The sequence below is a fragment of the Chrysoperla carnea genome, chromosome 2 (assembly GCF_905475395.1).
Source record: "Chrysoperla carnea chromosome 2, inChrCarn1.1, whole genome shotgun sequence".
In the NCBI taxonomy this organism is placed as follows: domain Eukaryota; kingdom Metazoa; phylum Arthropoda; class Insecta; order Neuroptera; family Chrysopidae; genus Chrysoperla; species Chrysoperla carnea.
Window position 1 is genome coordinate 834617 of NC_058338.1, and position 22467 is coordinate 857083.

Genomic DNA, 22467 nt, shown 5'->3' on the forward strand with positions numbered 1-22467 from the left:
TAAGTTGTAGATTGTAGACTGGAAGTAAGTAAGTAAATATAATGATGGGAGTCAATTCAATGTAAAAGGTCTGCTATAGTAGACCTTTGTGTGTGAAATACTATCGCTCAATATTTCATGGTACAAGTATTTTTATTAATTATTACTGGCAGTTACTCACCTGCTTCGCTCGGTAGCTTCAATTGTAAATACATGGAATACCCGGTAGGAACTATGCTCCTAACGTATCTTTGAACGATTCATTATGCACAAGTTCAATCATTTTGTGCTTTTTTCTTCTGTCCATATTTTTTAAACTATTTAGTGTGACTTGTACTCGACTTGTTATAAAAGGAACAACTTTGATTCGAACAATTTTTGGTTGAAAAATTTTTCTGTATCTGATTGACCTTTGAATAAAGAGCTTAATAAAGGATGGCTACAAACTCCTTTTGGGACATACTGTAGTTAAATTCTGTCCCATAAATAAATCCTGATTTTATTGATTTCAAACGATAATGTTCAACATTAATTTAAATTAACAAAAACATATATTAATAATAATATAATTAGAATTAATTTCAATTAATTAATTAAAATAAATATTGACTAATGATAAACAATTGATTTCTTGATTGATTGATTGATTTTATGTTATTGATTGATTAAACAGTCAATTAAATTTAACATAAAACAAGTGAAAACAAACAATTGACTGAGTTAATTGTTGAAATACCATGTATAGGCAGTGTTGATAACTCTGTCACATTTCACATACATACATATCTGACATATTTAACTGATATTCTCATATAATGCGCAAGTGTTGATGCGCAATCGTTTGTTTTTTTTGACGTCATGTAAATAACAAAAGATATTCACTTTGATATTCCTATATTAATACATACTATAAAATTTGTACCTAATTAACGCCCTCGTGGGTAAACAGTGATGTTTACAAAAAAATGTTTCAAACAAAAGTTGTTTATTTTTTTGTAAGGAACATTTTTTACATTTAAACTTTTATTCTATCTCTAACGGTTTACAAGATGGGTACTACGGACCCATGACCCAATTGACCCATGTTGCTCATTTACGAACTTGACCTCACTTTTTACGTCCTAAGCACGCTGTAAAAATTTCAGCTTGATATCTCTTTTCGTTTTTGAGTAATCGTGACCACAGACGGACGGACGGCCGGACGGCCGGACGGACGGACGGACGGTCAACCGGAAATGGATTAATTAGGTGATTTTATGAACACCTATACCAATTTTTTTTGTGTAGCATCAATATTTTTAGGCGTTACAAACTTGGGACTAAACTTATAATACTATGTATATTTCATATATACATGGTATAATATGTATATTTCATATATATATGGTATAATATGTTATGACTCCGATTCATTTTCATTCAAAATTCAAACTGTAATAAATTTTCTTTGAAGGTCTTGAAAGAAAGGATAAAAATGAAAAGAGATTTATTAATACAAAAATATTAAAACAACCAATTTTTTTCCCATATTTATCGGATCTTGATTGGAGTAACTTTCGATACACTATTATTTCCACTATTTCTGATATAATATCCGAGTAAGTTTCGAATTAAGTACTGGAAATATGTTTATTGGTTTAAAAAAAAACATAAATAATATCAATTATTTGAATTTTTTCTAAAATTTTATAGTATTTTGATGTGTTGTCTTTGGCGAAGGTATTTGTAAATATTTTTGTGTTTTTTTTTTTAATCCAAAATAAAATTTGTAAAACATATGTGGCCAAAATAAAAACACAAAAATATTTATGTTTCAAATATACAGCTGTTCAGAATATGTTTTTAGAAGTAATAAAATTATTAAATCGTACGTAAATTCATAAATTTAAAAAAAAAATCATAAACAAATTGGATAGAGAATATTTATATCGAAATTGCCACTTTTCGCCTCTGCCGAGCAGAAAATTAGTAAACATGGATTTTTTTCTCTCTAGATATGGAATGTACCGTTCCATTACTATCAAATTCATGTGCAAAATTTGTTTATTAACGATGCAATTACTTTCTACTAAATTATTAATTTCTTATTATTTAATAATTCTGTTAGTTTTTATTAGACGATTAATTCATAATTACTGTCAAAATATTCTTAAAAAAACCAGTTCACCTGGCAGCGTAGCGATCACATATTAATTATTGTGGGACCCACACATAATTAATTATATAGCTAGCTACAGATATGTTGCCTGTACATGAGTTCTACTTTATTAGCTTTGCTAATTATTACTTAATCACCTTGCAACTAATTGCAATGCACACCTTAATTAATAAGTCAAAACAATAATCATAATAAATTTTTGAAAAAAGTTTTGTTGTAAGAAAGTCAAAAGAAGAAAGTTGAATGATTTAATCAAATATAAAGTTTTATTAAATTTAAATAAATATATAAGACATACTTCTGATTTAGTAGTCAACCCAATATGTGCGTACATTACCTTCATTTGGCTTAATCAAGATATTTATTATGACATAACATAAAATTTCCTTGTTCTTACTTTCAATTATCTCTATTATCTTTAACTTCTGCTGGTAGAAATATAAATTAACAGATTGTAAATTATTTTCAAAATATTCTCAAAATTCAGGGCAAGCTGAATTCTTTTTGGAAAAAGTTTTAGTTTCCTAGGTAACATATTTTCGGATTTTGGGGTCGTTTTAAATTGTTGCACATTTTTTGTTTTTACCTCAATAATAGTTTCTAGTATAGACGAATAAAACGCTGTTTTTGAAGCTTAAAAATGCATTGACACTAAAATTGTAAAGTATTTGAACTCCTGAGTAGATATTTAAAGGATATAAATTAGACGACTTTATAACACTTCTTCTTTGGTTAGTCCAATAAATAGAAATAAGCACAGAGATGCTGTAGATACAAAGACAGATAAAGCTGTAATATAAGTTAATTAAATCACATGAAATCAATTTCCTTCCAAGTTCTAAAGCACATTTAATAGAAAAGCAAATCAATATTCAGTTTTATCGAAGCTCTTTTCAAGTATACGTTTATGTCTGGCTTATCCTTAGTGGCAGACAGAAAGAAAAGTTTTACAGGGTCTTCAAAAAGTCTTTATTTACTAAAAATAATTTTTTTGTTTCAGGTGAGTTTCAAATTTGTTAACATTTTACTATGGTAAGTTTCAAATTTCTTGAAATGTTTTCTTCAAAAATTTCACTATTTATGTTAAAAAAAACGTTAAAAATGGAATGGTTTTCAAACCATTCTGAAACGAGCCTAATAAATATTACCCAGGACTCCCCAAAAATCGTAAATAATTTTCAAAAAATGAAATTAAAAAATAAAAATAAAATAATTTAAAAGTTAATCACAAAAAACCAGTTGCTTAATTTGACTTCCAATTAAAATGAACTATTATATAATAATTATTAATTTTAATATCCGGTTTTTATATTATTTGTGTAATTTGACTCCACTATATCTATTTACTATATAAATATAAAAATATAATAAGAACCTAAGAACCTAGGTATCTTAGAGATATATCTAAGGTTCTTACATAACATTATATCTATAGTCAAGTCAATTATGAATATTATATCTATATCTATCTATTTGTGTTATGTACAATTATTATTTTAATATCTATAATAACTTTTATTCATATATTTTGTATAAAAAAAACGATAGAATAGAAGCTATTATAATCGAACCAGAAGAGTAGTTTGAAAATAGAGTATCCCACTATTTTTGAAAAACTACTTTAAAATGTTTATTTTGCTAATAAAAAGCCACCAAAAATTTATTTCGGAAAAATACACAAACTTTCTTGCCAAAAACTTAAATTTTAAACCTTTTTTAAACTGTCAAAAACGTGGGCATCTAATTTGATGACGTAATATTTGTATCACTATACGAAATAACACAAATAAGTTTGACAGATATATTCATAGACAACTAATTCTAATAAATATAAATACTTATTATCTATGTATATATTATACCCAGCTGTCTTCACTGAACTAACTCATGGTCTATGACTCATACTGCTATGACATCACAGCAGGGCTTACCCACGTTTTAGGTCACGTGATATACAGTTTAAAAATTACGATTTTTAATTTTAATATTTGAAAAGAAAAATGTGCTTTTATGACTCGAAATCAGAATATTTAAGTATATTTTTACATAAATTTGCTCAAATTTGGGTTGGGTTGATCGAATTTGATGCCTGTATATGATGTGTCCCTTTGAAACTTATATTTTTAGTACTAAGCATTTTCTTCGATTAAATTTTTTAATCGTGTTTCAAGCTTATGTACAACTTAGAAAATACCTGTTTAATAAATCAATTTTTCTGAGTTGGTAATAATTTATTTCAAAACAAATTAGTGTATAGCTCTGTGGAATCATTCGTAAGACGAGTCTTATTAACTCATTGCATTCATTCTATAATCTATACAGATAATATGGACTCTAGTAGAGTTTTAAAATATAATGGAATTCAATTAAGAATACCTTTCACTATAATTATAATTACTCAGCTTATACATATAATAAATATTATTTAAAATATTTTATTAAATAGAAATGATTTCTTTTAAAAAAGAATACTTCAATACTCAATCAAAACTAAATAATAGTTTTGGATTGAAGTCATTTTAATCAATTAATCATTTGAGACTGATTCAATCAATCAACTCCATTCAAAATATAAATCTTTTGATTCGAATCTTAAAAGTTTTTAGTCAAATTATAATAAATTTTTAAAAGAATCTTTTGTAAAATTATAAATTTTACAAAACCAAGTGAAAATTAAATTTACTTTTTATACCATGTATATATGAAATATACATAGTATATTAAGTTTAGTCCCAAGTTTGTAACGCTTAAAAATAATGATGCTAGGAAAAAAATTTTGTCATAGGTGTTCATAGAATCACCTAATTAGTCCAATTTCGGTTGTCCATCAAAAACGAAAAAAGATATCGAGCTAAAATTTTTACAGCGTACTCAGGACGTTAAAAGTGAAGTCAAGTTCGTAAATGAGCATCATAGGTCAATTGGGTCATGGGTCCGTAGGACCCATCTTGTAAACCGTTAGAGATAGAACAAAAGTTTAAATGTAAAAAATGTTTCTTATCAAAAATTAAACAACTTTTGTTTGAAACATTTTTTCGTAAACATCACTGTTTACCCGTGAGGGCGCCAATTAGGCGGAAATTTTATAATATGTACTATACTTGATTATCAGTTATGTATGTGTCACATGTTTGTATGTGTAATAAAGAAATCAACACTGACTATGCATGGTATTTCAACAATTAACTCAGTCAATTGTTTGTTTTCACTTGTTTTTAATTTGTTTGCTTTGAGCTCAAAACTTGACCAAAATATGTAAAAAATATAAAAAATTCTAGCAAAGATATTTCTGCCAAGATATACCTTGGCACACCTAGTCCATATTGTAGGGCTATTAGGTTTGTCATGGTTACACTATTTTCTTACTACATTGATGAAATCCATCTGTAATTTAAAACAATACCTACTTAAATATGATGACGTAATATTAATGTATGTGACGTAGACCTGACTTAGTTAGCTAATTAAGTTATAAATCACAAACAAACAAAATAGTTAATTCGATATGATCTGAATGAAGCTAATAATTATCACACTTTGTTAACTTTTATTTACAAGTTTACACATTTTTATTTTATTACAAAATTCAATTCATTTATTTAAATTTTTTAATTCATATGCTCATCAACCGAGAATTAAATTTAATTATATATTTATTTTAAATATTTTTAAACAATTTAATTCATAGGATGTCACATTTTAAGGATGTATGATCACGGTAGTGGGGGCACGGATTTAAAAAATATAAATTTTCAATTTTAATGGTGAATTTTGTTATATAGACGAAAATCTTTCGTAATTTTAAAAATATCGACAAGTTAAATGTACAATATTTTAAAAACCCCCGACTTGTTGGACTTGTTTCGTTCTTTTCAAATTTTATTTAACACAGTCGGGTTTTTTTTTTTAATATATTTATTTAATATATTTTTACTTATATAACAATTTTTTTAACATAAAACGCCCTGTTTTTATTAATTATTATTATAATAAAAAAATAATTGTATATATTTAATAATTATTAATAATTATATAATTTTTAATTTAAATAATATTTGCTAGTAGAGTAGGGTTGGTAGATTTGGCTACTTTAAAATTAATAGAATGAAAGCGAAGAATTAAAAATTTTTTTAAGTTTGTTTAATGAAAACATTCACTTTATTTATTTAAACAAAAATGTGAACTTTTTTTTTAATATTCTGAAATAAAATAATGATGAGTGAATTGTTTTATTATTGTTATGAATTTAACAAATTAAATAATAATTAATGAGAATTTAATTAATAAGCTGCTTTATCTTTTTTTGTAAAAATTTAACAAAACAAAAATAAAAAATTCAATTCAACAACATATTTTTATGTTTTCATCTTCGTACAGGATGATTCATTAGATTTCATACACTCAGTCAAAAAAAGTCAATCATGGGGAATTCGGAGCGCGGGAGCTGCGTTAGCTAAACGAATTTCTGCATAGAAATATAAGACATTTTTTTAAAATTGAATATTGCATTTTTAATTTTTCAAGAATTTTTATTTCGAAAACTAAGCGTCTATAGAAAAAATCACAAAAGTGTTTTTTTGCTTAAAAGGGATTAAAATATACAACAAAATTTTTTTATATAAAAGTAATGACAAACATTACACCACACCCACACCCACACCCACACCCAATTATTCCGAAATTGTCCTTTTCATTTCAATTACGATTCATTACTGTTTCGGACACACAGTAATAAGTTGGACAAAGACCCAAGATATTTGTTATTCATTTTATTACATTAGTTTTTTAAGAAACTGTCCGAAACAAAAGGTAATCAATTCTTAAAATGAAAATGATTTTTTTTCTAAACCATCCCTGAACTATAGCGAACAAAACAAACAAAAAAATTTTGAAAATCGGTCCAGCCGTTTTTGAGTTTTAGCGAGACTAACGCACAGCAATTTATTTTTATATATACAGATGTATATTTTTATTAATCGATTTATTTTTGGTATTTTAATAAATGAAATAACTAATTATTGATATTATTATTATTATTATTAAAAATGATTTAATAAAATATGAAAAATTACAATTTTACTTTCTAAATAATTAAATAATTATAAAAAATATCAAATCAAAAAATAGAAATAAATACATAAATAATAAAAAGATTTTATTGCAATTTATTAAATCACTATTATTTTGAAAAATAATGGATTATAGACCTGTTGGCTCGCTCTGCTTAGGAAGTTGTTATATTCTTTAAAATAATAGGTATAGGGTGTCACTATAATATTTTATTTTCAAAGTTTTCTGATTTCTCATCCAAGTTTAGACGATAACTTGAAAAGTATGCACAGAAAAAATTGTATTCATGGTTCAAGAATATTAAACGAAAAATGACAATTTTTCATAAGGCATTTGTGTCAAGAAAGTCTGGCCAAGTAAAGAAAGAAAATTCTTTTTTCCTTTGTGCGTTATGGTCAAAAAATCTTTTTTTTTTTTTTTTGGATATCAAATCCAAAACCAAAAGTTTTTTTAACTTTTTTAACTTATACGGCTTTAATTCCTTTGCTTTTATATAATTTTCGATAAATTAAGAAACAAAATGATTTCTTTGACTTTTTAGATTTTCTTAAATTTTTCCTACGGTTTGTTCACCAACTCTGTACTATAATTTCAATATAATAATGTATGTATTAATCGTATTATTAAATTATAGATAAATTAAACAAATTAATTAAATTATCTAAAATTAAAATCAAAATTAATTTGCTCACGAGATGTTATTTTTTATCAGATTCAATAATAATTACTGATCATTTGAAATTGAAAAAAGAATCGTGTTTACTTCCGCTCTTTTTGCGTCCTCTTGAGTATTCACTTCCGATTTTTTCGCTCTCACGTTCAATTGAAATTTTTGTAATAACAAAAAGTTTTTAAAATAAAATTTATTACCATTTATATGTTCTTACGTTTTTAAATTTATGTTCAATATGCTTTTTTTTATATTTTAAGAGACCTAAAACTTTATATTCTGAAATTTTGAATCGAAACTTTTCTTTGTTATTGGAAACCTTATATTTTCTGTAAATTTGCTTTTTTAAACAAATAATGAGATCCTGTGAATTAAATTTTTTCAACAAAAGTCAAAAACTTCAAGTCAAAACAATTGACCTAACATGAATAATTGTGCATTGAATTTTTTCACAAGAATTTCATTTTTTTGTGCAAAAAAATTATTTAAAAAAAAAAAACAAATTTAATTGCATTTGTATTTTTTTTACTTCCTTGTACTTTAAGTAACGAAAACATTGCGTAATCGTAATAAATTTCGTTAGTTTTCATCGAAAACTTCCATTTTCAGTATTAATACAGAGTATATCACGTACTAAATAAGACAAAAATGGTTTTCCTTAAAATGGAGGCACTTCCGCTCTCTTTGTTTTTGTAAAGATTTTGCGCACTTACCTCTCAATACGTGATACTGGAAAGTAAATGCAAAAATGGTTTTCTTAGACCAATATAATTAAAATAAAACGCAAATTTTCGATAAGAAAAAGTTTCTAATTAAAAAAACTTTTCTTACCACAAGTAAATTTCTATTCGTTCAAACAACATTTTTTTTCTTTCTTTTAAATTATTAGTTCTAGAAAATATATAAAATTGTTTGAAATTTCTTCTAGCTAAGCGAAAGTTCAAGGGACCGCAATCTCTTTTTTGTTTATGTATCACACCAGGTTCTCGGTTATACAGAAAATACAAGTGCTTTTTCATAAATGTTAAATTAGTTCCACGAAATTAAAAAGTCTCTGTTATAAGATCTAACTAGGGAAAAGAACGAAAACTGACTCTCTCTTAAAATGACGGGGTCTGGGGTAATTACTATCACTTAGGAATAGAGAGTTTTCTCGTTTATCCAAGTCCATAAATTTCATAATACCTGAGACTATAAGTGGTAGAATATTAAAAATAATTTAGGAAATCAGACTGTTGTAAAATCTAGTTGTAAATTTTTCCTTTTAAACTCCCCTTGAATTTAATTGAACTCATTTGTAAGCGTACATGGTAGTCATATGGTATCCACTTCAAGTTTTTTTTTAATTACATTATTAATTAATCATTAAGAAAGAGTCGAGTCTTAGAGCTGGCTGAACGATGTGCGCTGTGAATTTTAATAATAATTGTATGGTAATTTTTTTAATTTAGTTTTTATTTTAACAAAACGATATTAAACTTAACATTTTTTTTTATTGTTCTTCTTAATATGAGCAAATGCGAGCAACGAGCGAATACCAAACGAACTAATGAATAATAGGGGAAAGTTGTCCAGGTGAACCCGCTGTCTAGATTAACCCATTCCAATTTTTTATTATGTTCTTAGCCATCTGGGAATTTACTTATTTCTATCGGTAATGAGTTTTTTTTCGAAGCTCATAGTGTTGTATTCAAAGAATCATCTACCGTGAATCTGCCAACGCCACAACGCCACATATTTGGAATTTTTCATGCAAAACTCTTTTTAGACGCCTGTCGTTAGAAATACCTTAAAATTATTCCAAAGGCTTTTATGTATCCCAAAATCGCACCATTTTTAACGCCAAGGTAATCAGATTTTACAAAACCCGAATAACGTAACATAAAAATGGTCACTTTTTTAGTAAGTAATTTTTTTAAATATCCCACCTAGATGAACTTCCCTTAATAATGACTAATGAGTGTATTTTTTCACTTTGAGTTATTTTTTCTTTTTCAAGTTAATGGAATTGTTAATTAAAACAATATTGTGAAGTTAGTCTTTGATCTTAATCAAGTCTACAATCTTTTTATCGTTTAAACTTTAGTTATGTATATTATATGTATTTTAGTACAGAATGTCTGGTTAATGCTATGCAAAAATACAACAAGTCGTTAAGTTAAACAAATTATCAGTTGCGAGTATAATTTGATTCCAAGTTTTTTCTTTGTTGATATAATATAAAGATAAGTGGATATCATGATAACGTGACGTACCCTCTGAAACGAATTTTGGCAAATTTGTCCATAGCTAAAAATAGTATTTAAAAATCAAGAGAGCAAAAGTAAAGAATTCAGATCTCATGTTCATTGTGACAAACATAAAACATCTACTTGTTCTCGTGTATACCATTTTTCAATAATCTTTGTTTACCATAGCGAGACGAAAGTTGACACTTTCCACTCGGAGAGGAGAACATTATTTTTCGATTACCTTCAAAATGTTTTGAAATTGAAGGCAATAGATAAATCAATTTACTCAATTTACTGCAAAAATTTTCTATATTTGTTTATTTTCGGAGATGTTGACATTGAATGTTTGTCTGGACAAAAATGATCCAGCCTCTTTGCAGTTTAAAAGCTTTGCAGAAATGAAAAACAAAAGTGAATCGTAAATTTTTTACTTGAATTACTGTTTATTTATTACATTTTTTTTTGTATATTTTCCTCAAACACTCTGTACTTCAGATGAGCGTTATATTACAAAAGTATATGTTAGTTGATCGGTTAAGCGAACTCGCGTTTTTATTATTTCGAAGATTCTAGAAAGAAGATAATTCTAGATAGAATGAACATTAAAAGTTCACTTCAACTCTAATGCTTCAAAAAAAGGAGTACATATTTTTGTTCCCAATTTCGCGATTCCCAATCGGTCTACGAAATCGAATTTATATTTCTACGCAAATCTAGAGGATATTTCGAGGCTAAATTTTCCTAACTGAGCTGAATTTTAGTGTGTTTTTGGTTTATCTGTGAAATCCTTTATCTAAGAAATCCTTTATCTGTGTATGGTCGTAATCTGTGGCCAGTTTTTTTGGTATTTTCGAATGTAAAATATTACATATATTTATTTTTGGTACAAAACCATTTTATAAATAATTAATGCCTTTTTTGAAGTGTCCTTATTGCAATGTTCTTCGTTCCAATTTAATTTTATATAAACAGGGTGTAACAAAAGTATGCAAACTCCTCGAGATGTCGCAGACGCAGACTCTAGCAGTAATTTTTGGCGAGAAATCCAATGGTAATCTTTTATTTGACCTGGAACATAGCCTTACAACAACAGCTAACCAAAAATCGATCAAATTCAAATGAAAACTCCTATTTATTCGCGGATTTGAAAAGAGCAAAATATTTTACGTTTTTATTCGACTCTGATCATGACCTTTTAGGGTCGAGGTAAAAGGGACAATTCTGATAATTCTTTTTTTCCCACTGACTCTGCGAGAGCATCCAGGGTTTCCATACTTTGGGACACACTGTATGTAAAAAAAAACCTTGGTTTTAGCTAAGTTTTAACCATTTAATTTGTACTGACAATGTATGAGTACACAGCTCCACTTTAATCTTGTAATTCGTTGTTTTTAGTTGAAGCTATGCAAACGATTTTACAGTTTTGAAAGTAATTCATTATTTTTTATATAAAACAGTTAAAAAATTAACTTTACAATATTCCTAAACTTTTAAATATGGAAGGACTAGAAATAAAAATGAATTTCATTTAATTTTTAATATTTTTATTAAAAAAAAACAATATTTAAAAAAATATAATTTAATTAAGGTTGTACGAACTCGAAATTAAACAGGAAAAGGATGGTGATCGCCATCTGATAAAAATGAGGCAATTTGAAGGGCTTCCTTAGAATATTTTGTCTTTTATTTATAGCTGAGAAGCTAAAATATAACTCTGAGGCAACTAACTTGCAAACGAACCCTTTTTTTTTTCTTTTTATTCCTTTCTCGGGACAATCTATCTGCTTGTATTATCAATTTAACGTTTGTTTAATGAATCGAGCTTCGATACCCTTAAAGTGGTGAAAAATAAATTATTTTGCTCATTTTTATGACTAGTTAACAGTTTTCTGCCAGTTTTTCAAAAAAGTTCCTTCCCTCAAGGGGAAATAACTTTTTCCAGGATGAATATGGCATAAATTGAAATGAAATGCCCGTGTTTTAAAAATTCCCACAAGCAGCTTTAACCGGTTTCAATATGGCACCACCAAAGACACGTACAGTTGTCATACTCCAATTGATCAAAACCTTGTCACCAGTTAAGGGCCCGCCTCGACCTTTCAGACAATTCTTATAACCCATTTCAATAAGTTGCACTCCCAGTGGTAACGATTCAAGAACAGTTGCTTCACTAACAAATCTTTTCCCACGCGATAAAGTCGTCATATTATGTTTTAAGTCTCGAATAAATACTCTTTGTGGTCTTGGAGGTCTTAAATTCGTCATCATTTCCATTACATTTGATGGTGGTTTATGGACAACATGATTTCTACGTAATAAATTCAATTCATGATCGTAAATCGGTCCAAAATGTTTTGTTGGATCTTTTCGTAAACCATACGTAGATAGTTCATTGTGACTTATTGGTAACGATGGTATTCTGGATACAGATATTAAATCATTGTAGCCAGGTTTTATTTTTGCTGTGGGTGGTTCTGGAACAACCACATTTGGTTTCATAAAAATCGATTCCAGTATCATATTAAAACCATACACAGATCCTTCAATACCATCTTCCAAACCTTTATCAAAATCGGTGTACTCTTGACCGATAACAATGTCTCCGTGGGCTGGAACAATTATCTTATGAACCTGTAAATTTTACAAAATTAATGAGTTATTGGAGTTTTTTTTGAAACCCACTAATTTTGGGTCATTCTTTTCGCTAACTATCACTGATGTGCTTAATTCCGGGACTAGGGCTCCACATTCTTGAAACCTATTAGTGCTAGGTTAATTTCGATCACAAATTTGAAAAGTATGACCCAAATATAGTAGGATTACATACTTGGTTTATCAAAATTGGATAAAATTTGGATGTGATAGAGCAAAATTAAATTTTTTGGATTCTGATGACGTCATTAAGTTAAAAAATTTTATTTTTTTGATTACACAGGCAAATTTAATTCGATCTAATTGGCAATTTTTTTGAAACCAACTAATTTTGGGTCATTCGTTTCAGCTGCGATGTCAGTTTTTGGCTAGCTATCACTTATGTGTATAATTCCTGGACCAGGACTCTAGATTCTTGAAACCTATTAGTGCTAGGTTAATTTTGATCACAAATTTAAAAAGTATGACCCAAATTTAGTAGGATTACGTACTTGATTGATCAAAATTGGATAAAATTTGGATGTGATAGAGCAAAAAAAAATGTTTCGGCCCTGCGTCTTACGACCCTGTTGACTAAGTCCTTACCCTCTTATTATACGCCGAATGAAGTAATTTTCCATTTAAATGTAAACTCGAGTAACCAGTATATGTATCCCACGATTGACAAATATGGTACCAAACATGTTCTTTCAGCAATACTGGAATTTTGTATGCAATCTCTTCCAGAATTGCTAAATTAATTTTTGTTCCACGATCACTAATCCAACCACGAATTAACCGGTCCTGTTCATGATCTAGAAATTATAAGTTTTGATATTTAAAATTTGGTTAACTTTTTATTTTGATTTTTATTTTTTTTGGAGAACTTACATGAATATGACAGCAACGGATGCGGATGTGATAAATTGGTACTTTTCATCCAAATACAATAGGTGAACTCATTGATTTCTGGTACATCGAGTTCGTAGCGTAAAAACTATAAGAGAAAGATGAATGGTTTATTAAAAAATTTTCAAGCCATGATTAATAAGGACTTTAAAGACCGGGTAAATTGATTTGTGACTATAAATCTTTGTCTCTATACATTAGTTTGTTTGTTACGATTTCACGCAAAAACTACCGAACGGATTTGAATGAAACTGTACATTAATATAGCCATACATCAGAATAACACATGGGCTATAATTTATGCTATAAATATTTATTAACTGCTCCATCTATGATCATCATTTTGAACCATAAATTACTTTCACATGCAATTTAATCATCAAAATTTCGAATAGACAACATTTTATTCTGCCACTCTTTGATTAGTTTCAACTAGTTAGTAATAAAAATTAAATTGTGCGGTAATTTATTTTTTCTAAGACATGAACTTGAACTTCCGTCATGGTCACTTTCGTTGGTAAATGCAACGAACACAATAAACCATGTAAATAAATAAACAAACTCAGTTAGTGGTCACGCTATTTTAATATTCATTCAACGTTAACGTTGCTGGTGTGAAATTATTTAAAAAAAAAAAAAAAAAACTATTAAATAAAGAAATCTAGAACTTGGCATTAATCCAAACAAATTATGATTTTAAACTAGAAAATTTTTGAATTAGATTAAAAATGTGCAATGTACGAAGACTAAGTCAGCAGTCCGAGACCGATGTTTAATATTTCATCCACCAGCTCCTAGTGGTGTAACGAGGGAGAGGCAAGGGGTTGTATCATGCAAGGGTCGCCAAAATAAATGCACATCTTTTCTACTGACAGGGCTGAGTCAACCTTTGTCTGTCGGCACTTCCTTATAGATAATATCTCAGATCTCCTTTCTTGATTTGTCTGATAAAATAATATGTTGATATGATCTGGAGTCATTAGCGACTTAACTAGCTGAAATTCGAGACAAGCTCTGTGAAGAGGTAATAGAAAAAGCAGTATAGATTCAAGGGAGAAGTCTACATTTAGTTTTTCAACGGTTTTCATTTGAATTGTGTGATTTAAATAATTAATTTATGATTGTATTTTTTTTTTGCAATAATTGTAAAAATGTTATTTATGAAAAACATTAAGAACCGGTTTCACAACGACCTTTCCGGTATTTTAATACTCTGTTGTTTTGTCTTGTTCAAATTTAGGTCATTCAGTGTCAGTCAGATTGTTTGTAGGTTTATGTTTTTTAAATCCAACGCCGCTTCATGCCATGTGTTTGATTGATTTTTGTGTTGGTTAAAATTGATTAATGATATTTGTATTGTTCATAATCAATTGAAAATATGTTGCGAATTGTTTGACGGTACTTGCACAGTTGCCTCAAAAAAAAAGAAGAGTACACTGTAAAAAAAAGTACTAGTTGCAAGTGATTCGGCTGTGACTAGTCAACTTGGCAATTTGTATGACGTAAATGTAAAAATATGCTCTAAAAATATCGTAAAAGCGTCAGAACCAAAGTTTTTTTTATGTTTTCTTTTTGGAAAACGATGTAAGGTAATTTTCCTCAAGATGAAAACTTTTTTGAAGGGACATCGAACTATAGTTTACCCCAAAAATTAACATACCGTACTTGCTCAAATATCCAAACCACTTTAATTTCTGGCGAATTAATGCGCATATTTGTCACATCACTGACGCAAGTCCTGTTACAACTTGAATCATTCTGTACCCAGGATGTAATGTTTTAATTAGCAATTAGTGCTGATTAAATTTGTGTTTTTACAAAATACTAAATAAATAAAACAATTTATTTAAAAATTTTTTCGTTTTATTTTAAATATTTTTAATAAATCAATAAATTTAATAAAAATTATTGCAATGAAAATAATGAATTATGTATTTTTAATAATAATGCAATTTTGGTTAGCTTGTACTGGTTTTGTACCGAAGTTGGGACAGTGTAAGAATAAAAAAGGTATACCAGAAAGTAAGTTCATAGAATAATTTCGATTTATCGGGTTATTACTACTGGATTGGTATTTACCCCCAAAAAATGGGTCGACACTCTGATATGAATATCACTCATATCAATTTTTGAATCTCTAAATAAAAAAGAAGTTCTTGTCGTTATAACGAGTATTGGTTATAATGACAAAAATTGTTGATCCCAACACTGTTGTTATAAGCGATTTGGACAGGCATTAATAAAAGATTTGTTTTAAAGCTGACGGTTTCTATCCGGTGACAAACATGAATGAAACTCGAAGAATTTATAAAGGAACGCCTGTCAAAATTGAGAATCATGCGTTTCTAGTTCGAATCGATGACGCTTGTGAAGATGATAATCTAATATGTGGGGGAGTGATTATTGGTAGAACTGTGGTGCTAACAGCAGCTCACTGTTTGTATTATTTAAATATTGGACCATTAACGGTGACCGCAGGCTCCGAAAGAATTGATATTGCTGGAGCAAAGAAAACAGTAGTTAAAAGAATTCCTCATGAGAATTTTAATATAAAGTCAAGTGATGACAATATAGCGATATTAGTTCTTGAAGATTCGTTGCCGTTTTCGAAGAGCATTCATAGTATAAATTTACCGAATCATGAAATCCCAACCGGATTAGTAGCGGATATTGTTGGATTCGGTATGAATGTAAGCCACTTTTCTAAAATTAGAAGTCCAATGTTTTGCTTAAGGAAATTAATCCAAGAAAACCTTGCCCTTTTGCGACTAAAAACAACCGACCCTGTAAATAATTGCTATTAACCTATTCAATTCTGCTAGAAAACATAATTTGTTTCCCTAAGAATTATTTTCAGCGGTTGTTTTTGACATAGATACGTCTATGTTTTCGTTTTAAAAGGGGATCATTTCGCGATTTTTTTATTCGTTTCTTTTATTTTTGCCAAAATATTAAATCTAAAGGCCGAATGAACCGAGACTTCAGACACCACACATTATTTGGTCTTTAAAAAACGAACGAGTTCGAAATTGTTGTGCTTTTTTAGGAAAATCAACAGTATTCACAAATATTATTAAAAGGTCAAACACGGATCGTACTTTTGGATTATTGTAAAAAAGTTTTTGATGTTAGTCCTGGTAAAATGTTATGTTCAAAAAGTCTAGGCAGTTCGTCAGTGTGTGCTGGGGACTCTGGTGGACCACTGGTTTTCAAAGGTGTGTTGTATGGAATCCAATTATATGGTTACCAAAAACAACCGAATGATTGTTCCGATGGACTCTCGTTATATATCAGTGTGTTCGCATATCGTGGATGGATTGTCAATCAATTGGATCAAATTTTTAGTACATAAAACTAAGAAAAAAGGCCTGTAGATCGGTCAAAACATTTTTTTTAATATTCTGTATTAATTTCTCAAAAAAATTTTTCTTCAAACTTTCAACAAGGTCCCCCAAAATGTCCCTTCTCTTCTAAATATGCAAACCTTTTGCTCGAGTCATCTTTACAAATTTTTATTTTTAATACAAAAAGACTTGGGCTAGGTGTTGATTCCTGGACTTCTTCTTCTCCTGAAGATCTACTAATAGAAAAGTTTCAAAAACAAAGCTTTTTTTTTTGGATGACTTTGTAATTGTGTCGGTTCTGAGACTAATTAGCCAATTAAATAAAAAAAAAACAATTTTACTTTTATCTAAATTTTTTTAATTAAAAAAAAACTTTCATTTTTAAATCACAGCCTTATTTAACAAATTTTGATTACAATGAAAATATTTCTTAATCTATTTATTTCAACAATCCAATTTTGGTTAATTTGTAGTGTAGACGCATTCGAGATGTGTCGAAAAGAACAAGGTAAGGTCATAAGGTCATTTGAATGAATGATATATAGAAAAGTCCCGGCTCCGAAAAATAAAACGGAACTATTGTGTGAAATCCTTCAAAATATATTTCTTGCACACTCCAAAAATTTTCATTCACGCCTGAATAAATCAGGTAGGTGGATATCCTGTACCCGAAGCTAAAAAAAATAGTATTAGGAGAACATCTTTAAAAATTGTTACATTCGAAATATAGCCGACCCCTTTTTCGAGCCAGGGGCTGCTCTATTATCACTTCCATAAACTAATCCATTGTCGTTCTTTCAAATTTAAGGCCCATACACTGTCCTACTTAATAATAGGGCTAATCAACGGAGAATCTTTCAAGGTGTCGATGCAAGAATTGAAGAATTTCCTTTTCAAGTATTAATCGATGACGCTTGTGATATGGATAATTTCATTTGTGGCGGAGCCCTAATTGGTCGCGATGTTGTTTTAACAGCAGCCCATTGTATTTACTATTTAAATGTTGGAAATTTAACAGTACAGGCTGGATCTAGTTTCCTCAGAGGTGGCTTAAAACGTACAGTTTCTAGGAAAATACCTCATAATTATTTTAATATGTCATCAAGTTTTGCTAATATAGCTTTATTGATCCTCGATGAAAAATATGATTTTTCAAGAGAAATTTTTAGTATTCGATTACCAGAACGTGAAATTATGTATGATACATGGGCGACGATTAGTGGTTGGGGCAAGCGAGTAAGAAATATAATCTAAGTTTCAATTCAAAATAATACAAACATTTCGGGAGGGAATTGTGCTGGAAATGCGTTTTATTGCGATGTATGGCAATGAGAAAATGCCGATTTGGATAATTGTCTTAAAATGATTCTAAAATTAACTAGTTTTTTTTGGGGTTGCGGGAAAAGTTGAATGAAAAAACAAAGAACCACGTTGTTTTGCTTTTTGCAAACTGAAAATATAAGAACAAGAGTAGTTTGCTTCCCTTTCGAAACTTTACCATTCTGGGATTATTTTTCCGCATAAAGTATCAATCCCAACTTTGGCTAAGAAAGGCAAAAAATGAGCCAAATACACTTTTATCGACTATCTTTACCGATCAAATTTCGGACAGACAAACTTTTGTTTCTTTTTATTGTAGGAAAACAGCAAAGGACAGCTTTCATCCACGTTACAAAAAGGTCGTACACTCATCACTCATTTAGACCACTGCAAAAAAGTTTTTGATACAAAACAAGGTTAGTTTCTTGGAGTTGTAAAACTAATAGATCAGTTCCTAGCCCAAGAAATAGGTCGGGACTAACTTTCGAAAATCGCTTCTAAAAAACTGAAATAAAACTGATAAATGGCGTCTGAATTTGAACATTTTTTTTGGAGCTTCGGTTGGGATACAAACTTGGGACTAAAACTAGTATATCTTGATATATATTTCATCTGAGAGCGAATCCAGATCTCGACCCATTTTTTGGTCTCGACCCATTCTTATGTATTCGACGTGAGATTCAATATTATCTTTAGGTATGACAGTCCTAAGGTTATCTGAGTAAGATAAGACACCATAAAATATTGAATATTATCACACTCTTTGTCGAATTCTGAATCTCAAGTTCTTGATTTGATTTCCTTGAAAAGAAAACGTTTTTCATATAATTTCTTTGCATTAGATACCATGATATGCTCCAAAAGTCTCAATTTGGGGTCCAAACTATGCGCTGGGGACAGTGGTGGACCATTAACCCATCATGGAACTTTGTATGGAATTTCACTTTATGGTTACCAAAATAAAGATGGTGATTGTATCGATGGTCTCTCATTGTTTACAAGCGTTTGGTATTTTCAACCATGGATTCAATCTACAATGAATAAAATTCAAGTGGAACCACAAGATTATAAGAGTACACCCTGTCCTGATGATATATTAGAGTAAACTTTATTTCCTTATAACTTTGCTTTTTATAAAATATTTCCCATATGATGACCATTACATTAGAGCATTTTATTACATTTACATCATACAAATTGCCTAGATGACTAGTTTACTAGTCACGTGGCGGCTGGACTATACTTTAAATAAAATTGAAACAAAAATAAAACAATTTATTTCAAAATTTTTGTAAATTCAAAATATTTTTTCATTTTTTATTAAAATAAAAAATTTAATAAAAATTGTAAAAATGAAAATAATTATGACTTGTGTATTTTTAATAACAATGGAATTTTGGATGACTTGCACCGGTCAAGAATTTCAATGTCAATACAACCAAGGTAGGCCGGTGGAGTCATTTTGACAAAATTTAATAACTTTGTCCATTATTTATGTCTTGGCCTGCTATGTCAACTAACAACCTTTAAAATTTAAGATAACTCTGGTAAAAGATCGCTGATAAAAGAAAGAATCTATCAAGGCGAATATGTAAAAAAAGAGCATGTCTCATATCAAGCACTTGTGGATGACGCTTGCACCCAAGATACGACCTACTGTGGGGGCTCGATTATTAGCCAAGCTGCTGTGTTAACAGCTGCACATTGTGTGCATTATTTACAGAATGGCGACTTAACAGTGACTGTAGGCTCAGTGATGCGTAATGAAGGATTAACTATAACAGTGGATAAAAAAATTGTACATGAAAGATTTGATATAAACGCAAACCACGATAATATTGCTGTATTAATTCTTAAACAACGATTGAGATATTCGAAAGCAATTCGTAGAATTCTTTTGCCAAATGAAGAAATCAAAATCAGTTCATCAGCAGAAATTTCTGGATGGGGTGTGGATGTAAGAAATTTTATATACCTGAAAGAGTTTAAGGGGAAATTAGCAAAATATTAATTAACTAATGTTTACAGGAACATGATATGCTCTCGAATCAATTAAAATTAGGCCGTACATTCATCGATTTCACAGAACACTGTCGTGACGCTTTCAATTTAACGAATTTAAATAATGTGATATGTGCGTCCAGTTCTTATTTTCAATCAACGCCATGTGCAGGTGATCTGGGTGGACCGTTGGTCCAAAATGGTTATGTATATGGTATCGCAATTAATTACCAAAGTCAGTGTGTTTCTGGTCTGTCACTTTATACCAGTGTGTATGCCTATCGTTTGTGGATTTATAATCAGTTAGAAAATAATCCTGTTTGGGGCCCATAATTCACTGAACAATATCACCTAATAAAGATCCAAAATTTTATAAAGAATAACTTTCTAATTTAAAGCGTTCATCAAATATTTGTCCGTTATGGAATCAAAGTGAGGTTGAAAGAACTAATTGAATAAATACTCGATATATTCGGCAGGATTTTTCCACTTTTCTATAAAAAACCAATTCCAACTTACTTGAATATATCCGAGTTGAGTTAAAGCAACTTTGTATGCATTCAATTTTGCTGGTCTTCGATTGCCATTTTTTGAATAATCGAATAAATTTCCATTTATTAATGATAATCCACAAAACCATAGAATAATTTTTGCACCAAACATTTTTAATCTGAAAATTAAAAAAAAAAATTTTTTTAATTTAATACTAAGAAAAGATTTTTTGGAGAAAAAAAGGAAAATTAAAGGATTTCGTGGATTTTGTCGAGAACAAAGTTGGTCAATTTTAAATTTGAATTATATCTGCCGTAGTGATAGCAGCGACAAAACTTTCTGGCAATTAACGGACATGAAAAGTGATCTTTAAAAGAATGATTTTAAAATTAATTTTCGCTGATATTTTTCGAAAATGCTCATTAAATTCGGTAAATCGCTTTCATGTGTCGTAAGTTCCACATCGGTCAATTAATTCCACAATTTATGCGTCTCAAATTTGGGAAAATTTTAGAAAACTTTCTGTAATTTTGTAATAAAAATTTAAGGAACTTATTTCAAATAATGAGAAGCATTAAAGCGAATAATTTTTATAAAATCTAAAAAATTTAAAGGTCCATGACCTGGACTGTGTAGCCATAGCAAGAAATATTTTTTAGATTCACATACGTTAGACAGGTACCACCAAACCTAATTAATTAAATTAATAATCTGATCACCTTAAGGTTAATTTTCTAAAATGTGTGTTTTTGGAATTTTTAATTTTTTAAAGCGTAAATAAAAACATTATAATTTCTCTTTTCAAAAAATAAATTTTAGAAATAAAAATAAAAAGAGATCACATTAAACAGATGTAATAATAATTCTTACAGAGTGTATCAGAAGGATTGGTCACTTAAATTGTATACATTGAAAAGAAGTTAAGAAAACTAAAGTACTGATGTCATTTGGTCTTGTTTTCCTTTCATATATCCCATTTTTTTTCCAGTCACTCATTCGGTCACAATTGAAGTATCGAAAGTACTGAAAAAGAGAGTGCTCAAGAAACTACTGCTTGTGGTGAATGTTTTCAAAACTTTGCCTAGGCAGACGCAACACTTCTTCTCTTCCCAAGTCTGTGTATTATTTTTCTCGGTATATACCTACTACCAATATATCTGAAACACTCTGTATACATGTAATAAAAAAAAAAATTATAAATAATAAATTTTTATTAATTAATAAATATTATGGAATGAGAATAATAAATTAATGTTTTTAAAAAAAGTAATGTTCATCTTGTTTTAATATAATTAAGTGTGTGGTAGTTGATTCTAAAATGGTTCTAAACTGAATATGTAAATATTATAAATCATTGATATGCGTAATTTACACGATTTTTTCTAACTATTTTAAGTTGCTTAGAAATAGCTAAATGCTTACAGGGCAGTTCTTTATTCATATTAAATTCTAAGAATTTTTGATATAAACTTCTCAATTTTTAACCCCCGAACCAAGAAAATGGGTGCTATTAGTTTGATCGCTATGTGTGTGTGTCTGTGTGTCTGTCTGTGGCATCGTAGCATCGTAGTGGCTAAGCGGATGAACCGATTTGGATTTTTTTTTTGTTTCGTTTGAAAGATAATTTAATCAAGTGCAAATTTAATTTATTTTTTAGAGGAA

General features: G+C 29.0%; 1 protein-coding gene across 13 annotated transcripts in view; it reads left to right on the forward strand.

The window, feature by feature from the left end:
- Positions 1-22467, forward strand: part of LOC123291560 (coiled-coil domain-containing protein AGAP005037) — a 137552-nt gene that overhangs the window by 86386 nt on the left and 28699 nt on the right. The window lies entirely within an intron of this gene.